The following is a 9216-nucleotide window of genomic DNA, read 5'->3' on the forward strand; positions in this document are numbered from 1 at the left end:
GCTGCACAACCTCCCTGTATGCAGCAATTTTATAGCACACAAATCTCACCTGCTCTCTGGCCATCCAATCCAAGTTTATAACTCTCTTCACAGATAAAGTGATAGTTTATAAAAATCCATATGTCAAGGGCTCTGATTTTTTTGCCATTTAGCTGGAGGTTTTCCTAGGAAAATGGAATTACAAGAACTCAGTACTTTGTTAAAGAGCTGTTATGGTTTCCATTTTATTGATCCAGTCTAACCAAAATACACTCTCACCCATTCATCCGAACAGAGAGTTACGAAGACCAAGTGTTTGAAATGACCATTCCTTTGCATAAGTCTTTGGCTATTATAATAGCCATTTATTTAGCTATCTTCCTCTCCTGAGTAGGAGATGCTACAATTTTCCCCACAGCTTTACAGTTAGAGATCTCAGTTTCCAATGTACTTTCACACTGTTGATGTGACTGACATTTCTTCATAGAGCAGGACTATATTCACATGAAGGAAACTATTTGGCCCTCAGGAATCAATATATTTATGAGCAACAAAGGGTCCCAGGTCAAAACTTCATCTTTTAATCAACAGCAACGAACATAAAGGGTGAAAGTTTGTCCAAACATCTGACTACGAGACGAAATTAACCCACAAATCTTCTGGCACAAAGAGTGCAGAGAAACAGTTGCATATTTGTTCTGCTTCTTCCCACAGTAAAGTGCATGATCCTAAGGGATGAGCTGTTGTCCCTTCCCTCTGAAAAACTCCTAGAATTCTCCAGTCTCTGAGATATGCATCTTCTGGCTCTCTGCCATAGGAAAATCTCAGTCTATGCCTCATAGACTGGAAGTTTGGCTACCTCCTTTCTTACCTTACTTTTAGGAAGGCAGCAGCAATCTGCCCACAGTCAACTGAAAAGGAAGGAGAAATTGAGTTATCCAGGGGACAAAACAGCCAAGTGAAAATGCATTGATAGTGCACTGCAATACTTACATCATAATTATGCAATGTTCCACTGATGTAGTTCCATAGTATAGTCACTTACTTTACAGAACAAATATGGAGCCATTATAGAACACAAGCATGTCCCAGAACATTGTGGCAGTCTATTGTGTTTAGAGATGGATGGTAGCTCAACCAGAAATGCATAATGATCTCTGCCAATGGTATCTCTCCTTTTCCCATTTTCTTAAAGGGAAATAATTTATGTAATTTCCCAAACTACATTTACTTGCAATTTTCCCAAAATGTCTAGGATTGCCTTTGTTATTATTAAAACCTGATGTGTGTGATACAATGATTTCAATAAAATTCAGATTTTCTTGAGCGGCTTAGAGATAGATCAAAGCCATACTAAGACTTCCAATACAGCTTCCATAATGTTGTTTCTAGGAGACTAAAATTTAAACAGCAGGGGGAAGATTTAGATATTCTTAGCTTCACAAGGTGATAATGAAGGAGAAAAAAGTAAAGAAACATCTTGGAAGTAATTTTCTTAGAGCATTACTGACAGGAGGTGGTGAAAGTGCTATGAAATCTCCAGAAATTACAAACCGACCAATCAACAAATGTTAGTTGTTTGAAAAAGAGTAAGTAAGGACCAGAACCAAAAGATAAAGATGAGAAAATAGAATATGGTAATGGATGAGAAAAAAAAAAATCCATTGCAGCCATGATCTTCCAACAATAAAATTTAATCTGAAACTAAACCAGCTCCTTAAAATGGTTTAGTCAAAACAGCAAGCACAAGAGAGGCTGCTAACATGACTTGGACAATTCTGTCCAAGTGCAAGCATAGAAACTATACCTGCTACAGAGTTAAGAACACATCTTATGCTTCTTCACTGCTCATTCTCAGGATGAAAAGAAACCAGATGTATTAGCAGTCCAATCGTTAACATATACATACATACATACACAGTTAGAAATGAATAAAACTCCATATTTACTTTTAGCTTTCCAAGGTGAGCAGATGATGAAATGTACAGTAAACCTCTCCCTTTTCCTTTTCTTTGCCTACCTGACAAATTTTGGCAAATTGTTCCATGCAAATACATTAGTCTGAATGGTTGAAACCTGTTTCCTCCCATCAGCTGAAAAAAAATGTCTTAACAGAGAAGGCAGCATTGCTGGATATACTGAAACTTTCTTTATACAGTTTCTAGGTGAAAATGCATTTATTTTTAACATCATATGGATAGGAAATTGCAGCTTCAATCACTGAAGTACAGCAAAGTTTTATGCAACTATAAAGCAGGATGTCATAGAGGTAAAAGTTCTTTCTAAAAGGAAGTGTTTCCATCCAGCTAATAAAGTTCCAATCTTCAGCTCACTATCTGAAAGTCATTGCTCTGAATCAAGTGAGTTCAAAGTAAAGTCAAAACATGGAAAGAGAGATGTGAAAGTTATGTCATCTTTGAATACCATCCAAAATAAAACATACAGAATTTCTCTCTTTCGCATTAACTAAAACTGAGAACTGAGGGGCATGGAGGAGAAAAAAACAACCATCAAACTACGTGAAAAGAGGAGGAGAAGAAATTACCTTATCCCAGCTTGAGCCTCGTAACCACTCAAATTTTCTCATTTTGTAAAATTAATCCAAAAGCCCCTCTCTCTTGCTGAACTCCTATCACAACACAGATGAAAATATAGAAAGAGAAAATTATTTAAGAATTAATAACACAAGTCTATAAAAACCACTGCATTGTTTTTTCACCACTTCTCACAGTGTTGAAAGAAGAACCGGACACTGGCTTAAACAAAATCTTAACTTCTGTGGGTGGGTACATTCATATTACCAGCAACCCTGAAATAGGAGTGAAAAATGATTGAACTAAATCTTTATTTAAATTTGGAAATATGGCATTGTATTCTTGATGTCTGATTGCAGTACTGCTGTTCTGCATTTCTCAACACATTATGGGATTTCCAATGATTCTCACAAAAGTGTCCATCAGGAACCTACTGCAGCTACAGCTGACCACGGTACAATGAACAGAGCAGAGTTTAACACTAGATGGCAATATGCTTTTGTGTAATATTTATCTGAGGTGCCTGTAAATAAAGGAAAATATTCCTCAAGCTATTGTACTATTTCTTAGTTCTTGTGTAGGTTTAAACAGTTTTTCTTTGGTTTGCACTAAAATAAACTCTCATTTCATGCTATTGTATTTTTCTCATTGTTTGCTTTAAATCAGATTTAGAAAATACTCTGATCCAACAGAAGAAATTCACAGTTTAACTGAAAGTATGTTATGAATTATGCACTATTTAGTGTGTGTGTGGAACACATGGGAAGAATCACACGTGGAATGTTGACCAATTTTATCCCGCCCAGCAAACTCTAAATCACAAGGCAGCTTGTTCTGTGGGTTACCATCTTCCTTCTAAATCAGAACATGAACCTAACCATGTATCTTTTAAAGTCAGGATTCCTTTGGGTAGCATTTTTCCCTTTACCTGAAGCATTAAACTCGCTTTTCCACCCTTTGCTCTCACCTAATCAAGTAGTTACGCAGTTGGAATAGCCTGGATTGTGCTACAGTTATCCAAGGTAGTTTAGCTGGGTTAAAAAAATCAAAGCATTCTGTACTTAGTGTAGGGCTTTTCTCAATTCCTTGGAAAGCTCAACATGTGATAAATCAAACCAATAAACCTACACTTTGTAAAACTAGCCCCACAATTTAATTACTGACTAAGCTGCTAAATAATGGGTAGCTTGGTTGTTTCCAAGCCTTATCAGCATTTGAAGGTAACATTAATCTGTTTCAGCAGTGGCAGCATCTCAGAAAGGCCTTGGCCAATTCCCTGCATGATTTTAGGGGCATATTCCTTTTACTGCCATTTTTTTTTTAATGAAAGTGGGTCCTTGAATCTATTACCACTCCCACACACAACTTATTTTTCCTTCCCTATCTCAAAACAAAACAACAGAGTGATTGCCAGTACCATTTTGTCTGTTGATCATTTTAGCTATTGCCCTCTGGAGAGTTTACCCCATATTTCTGCAAAAGGCAATTTTATGCCTTTTGTGCTCTTTATGGATGTGTCTGTGAAGAAAAATATGGACAACACAGGATTATAGTAGGTAAGAAAATGGGACATTATTTGAGGTGCTTTGTTGAGGCCCATCAAGATATCTGACAGAAGAAACTAAATGTCACTTCTAAATTTAATGAAAGTTTGAAAATTTCTATCACCCCGATATGCAATATCTATTTTAGTTTGATTTACTGTGACAGAAACAGGATGTATGACCTAAAGGAAAAACATACAGTTTGTTTCTAACAACCATATTGACAGTCAATGCAAATTTCCTTGGAAGTGCTAAGGAGAGCTTTGAAGTAACACCATATCCAGGCAGCCTAGTTAATATTAATAAACAAAATTTAGTGACATAAAAACACAGTCATCCATTGTAACTGTTCTGACAGTTTCATTCAGAAAACGTTTGTGGCAATATTTAAATCAATCATCAGTATCTCAAGAAAACATCTGATTGAAAAAGATTTGAAATGTGCCATGAAAGCACACCTACGTCCTAGCATAAAATTCTTTACTGATTAAAATGAAGGAGAGCAACTATAACCAAAAACTCCAAGAATCCAAAGACCCTGAAGGATGATAACAGCACAGGAACAGAACAGGAAGGGGGAGGGGGAGGAAATAGCTCTGAAGTAAACAGCTAATTTATTAGTTCTTCACTACTAATTCAGGATTTAAGTACCAAAAAGTACACTATCCACATGGGTTGATGACAATGATTACCAGAAAGATACAATATTTGTGTGAAATTGTTGGTTTATATTTTACCTCAGCTGGTATTTTTATAAAGAACTTTTAATTTTTTATTCCAACAGAAATAAAAAAAATTATTGAAAGAACATTTCTTCCCTCCCACATATTTGCATTTCAAATCCTGCGACATTGTGCTAGGGCATGATCAGAAATCATTCCAGCTGAGCAGAACAATTGTTTTAATCATAGTTATTGTACCCTACCTCAAAGTTAAATATAGTTATTAAAATTTAAAGAAAGCAGCAACCCAAACCCCTCAGGTATTCTAAGGTGCACAAGGACAATAGCTTGATGCTTGATTACACACAGGGAGGTTGTTTCGACTGATGTCGCCACCTGCATGAAACACTTCTGTTTTATGCCCAAGCTAGACAGCTGTGGCAATGGCTGGCTGGAAGAAAATGTTCTTTTCCTTCAGTATGAGAAATATTTCATCTCTCAGTGTCAAAACAACATGATCCTGTTGCATCCTCATTAGCAAGTCTAAATTACTAAATAGTGTCAATGGTGTAAAGGCCTTCATCTCCTCGCCATTTGCTACAAACCTTACTTCTTTCCTGCAGTGGTAGTCTGTCGCTGTTGAGCCGCTAGCAGAGTAAGAAGACCCGGGGTTAAAAGGTAGCATCCCGAAGAAGATTTTATTATTTAATTTCATCTTATATAGACTTTTTGAAGGTCACCCGGATTGGTCAGTTCGAAGCCTCCCCCTAGGCCTGATTGGCCAGGCCTGAACTGTCCACATCCGAGAAATTGTTTTTAATAACATCCAAACTTTATCTTTGTTTATAAAACACAGGAAGAAGAGAGACAAAGTTCCCACAGGAAAGGTCTGTGCTAACCACAGTAGTCTGGTTATGAGATACAGCCATCCATCATACCCAAGCAAGGTTACTTGAATTTGGTCAGAGAATCTGGGGGAAAAAAAAGAATAATGGACTTTTACACTACACAAAATTCAGGTTTGTGATTCACTGATGACCCAAGACCAAAGCAAGCACCACCCCTCTGTGGAATAAAGCCAGCTAAATCCCTTTGTTCTGATATTATAGCAATCATCTGTTAAAACACAACTCCCAAACTGCATCGTAATCTGCAACTCCTCTATGTCAGTCTTGCTTCTCAAGTCATGTATTTTAGGACCACAAAGATGGTGAATCACACGGAACGGGAGAGAAAGTTCTCACATTTGAGAGGAGGGAGTTTTACAGTCCAGCAAAACTCCAGATGAAGGTTGGATCTGGAACTGAATCTCTTTTTGCATCAACACCGGGATCTAGTTTTTTAATAATGCTTTTTCATCAGAACCAGTGGAGGAAACAGAATGTAACATTTTCCTGTGCTTTGAAGTCCCCGTAAACCAGTGCAATTCTATAAAAGATAAAGACATCATCTTAGTCATACCAAATGAGAATCTGGAGCAACAGATGCACATATCCTAAGCACAGCCACAAAATGTAGATCAGAAGGTGCTGAGAACATCATCTGTGGAAGAACAGCTGTGTAAGCCTCAAGGAAAATATATCTGGAATAAGTTCATCAGCTTCTAAACAGTTCCTTTATATTTGCATCAGTATAATGGAGAAGAAGCTGGTCACCATGCAAAAAAGGTCCTTTATTTCAGATGACATCAAAAGTGAAGCTTTGAACCCAAAGAGAAGGCAATTGCCTAGAATGCTGAATGGCATATGGAACAATAAGTGATGTATTCTGCCAGCAGCAACAAGGACATAATGTATAGTTCTTAAGTGTCCCAGCTACCAGCGAAGATTACTTTATTTGCAGGACAAAGATACTCAATTTTGTTTGTGTCCATAACAAGTCTTGATCCAGCTCCTCAAGGCAGCTGGGCATGCTTCTAAATTCAGTCTGAAAATCGGCTGAAAAGAGTATCATTGAAAGAGTATTATTGCATGCCAGCGCTGAAATCATTAACAGAAAATGTGTATCTGATTAGGGGAAGAATTCTTTTTGAGGCGGGGGTAATGTGTCCCTGAGGCACAGGCATGGTGACATGACATGCCTTTGTTTTCCTAGCATAAAGGACCAAACAAGTCTATGTTAAGCATTAGCCAAATAAAGGCAGCTGATACCGACCTATTTTACACATTAAGCAAGTGGCTTGGAGTTGGAATTTTTTTTGTCCTGGCTGTTAGTTTATTGCAGCTGAAGAAATAATATCTTCACTTTCCTTCATCATTCAACCAAAGTATGTAAGCAGGAGACAAAGAAGTACACTGTAAACCAGAGCAAACATTGAACTCTATTGACAGATACAGCCTTGATCTGACTGGAGTTGAGGGAAGAAGATGAGGAAAAGTCATGGAAGCAGACATGGAACTCAAAACTGCAGAAGCCAGAGAGTCATGACTGCAGCATCAGAGGCTGGAATAAGAATCCCACTATGGGGCTGTTTCAGGGAACGGGAAGAAAGGGAGGCAGGGTGTGAAGGTTGAAGTCCTCCTCCATCTTCCTCCTTCTCCCCCGACTAATATTACCCTGGGATCTTCTTCTAACATGCTTATCAGTGTATCTTTAACCAATTCTGTCCCTTCTCCACTGCCAAGCAAGAAGTAGGACCTCAAGCTGCAAGTCCAATCCTACACTGTGTTTATTTACCAAGCAGATTTAACCCTACAGGTTAAACTGGGGGAGAAGCTGGGGGAGAGGATAAGTATCACAGCCTAGAAAGGATTCTTCATGTTGTAATTTGGGAGTAGAGGGTGAAATTTTGTTCTATGGATTAATAAACTTTCAAATACAATAATAGCACTTAAACCATGAAACAATTTTAAAGCACTGGAGCATTGTTAATGAACATTTACATTCCCTCAACAATGTCAAAGATCCAGCAGCACAGTCTTCAGATATCACAGAACACAACACAAAGCTGTACTTTTACTTACTTAATATTATGTTTATCATGATCCCATATTTCATCAAGTTTATTAGTAAGATAAAGGCATGTGATCTACACCTCATATATTTTCCTTTGTACTCCCAAGGAAGTGAGAGAGGTACATTTATTACCTTTATCATTATCTTCTCCTCCTCCACCTTCAGCTGTTGCTTTAACACAGGCTGCAAGCATATTAAAGAAGTAGTTACCTTGGCTTTGCAACAGCTATAGTTTTCACACCTCTCACCACTTGCAACGAGGAATTTCTGCAGGTAAAAGCTGCCAAAAAAGCTCCATCTCCTGATCTCTATAGATTCAGTCTCAGGAACACCAGTACATGGCACAGCACACTGTTTCTTTCTCTCTCTGTGACCTTCAACAGGAACAGAATTAATCAAAAAGGTGTACTTTAAAACAATTCCAGCCCTTTATGTGCCTCTTCCCATAGAACTATAAGCATCAAGATCAAATCAAAGGAAGCAAGTATCAGCTTTACCACTAATATTTTTTCACATTTTATTAATATTTTTACACCAATATTTACACTAATATTTTTTCATCCCCAAAGTAAGAGTAATTTCCCTTTCCTTGTTACAGAAATCTCACATAAAGTGTGAGGCAATGGATGCTTGAAATGATTAAAGTTAAATTTTTCTGCTCCTGTTGTAGATCTGCTTTCCCTGCTAGACATATCTATAGTATTTGAAGAACCTGAATGGAGCCTTGCAATTCCGAGAACTTGCCTATTTTTCCCGAGCTGGTCTAATTAAAAACCCTGTCTTGCAGAGCAGTGTATTTTAGGAGTCGTGTCTGATGCCATATTCTCTAGAAACAGCAAAACATAGACTCTTCCGAGAAATTTTTGGAGTATGACAGACAGTGGAAGCAAAAAAATGTACAGGGTGTGAATAGCTTTAATCAGTTGACCCATAGCTCTCCCAGATGCCTCAAAAAAAAAAAAAAAAAAAAGAAAGAAAAAAAAGAAAGCAATTTTCTCAATAAATGTGGGTAACTCCCCACATTTTTCTATTTCTGAATGTGTTAAATTTGTCAGGCACAAAAGCAGAAATGAAAGACTGACCTCTGAATGTCTCACAGAGGAACCTCTTTAGCTCTGACAGATGTGAAAGATATGATATCATTACCTCAGGAAGGAGAACTGATCCCCCTAGACAAGTCTATATCTATTAATCACAAAAAAAGTTTTGTCATGTCACTTAAACTAGCTTGAGATTATATGACCTCTTTAGGTAGCAACATGATATTTTTTTCCCCAGTAATTTCTTTTAAATTCTTACAGAGAGCTTTTGAATGACTAAGAAATCATCCTCAGTTGTAACATATTAACAGGACTTTCATTAACACATGAATTTGACTGAACATTGATTAATATCTTGCAAGATCAATCCTATCTCTTGCCATGGTGTCTCTGAACTAGATTTTTTTTTTAATTTAAAATATACTGGGGAAATGCTAGAAACAACTCTCGATATATGCATGCTGTAACAATGAGAGTGCTTGCAGCAAGAGAAATTTGAAAA

This window comes from Lichenostomus cassidix, chromosome 2 (genome assembly GCF_008360975.1).
Source record: "Lichenostomus cassidix isolate B80296 chromosome 2, HeHo_3.0, whole genome shotgun sequence".
In the NCBI taxonomy this organism is placed as follows: domain Eukaryota; kingdom Metazoa; phylum Chordata; class Aves; order Passeriformes; family Meliphagidae; genus Lichenostomus; species Lichenostomus cassidix.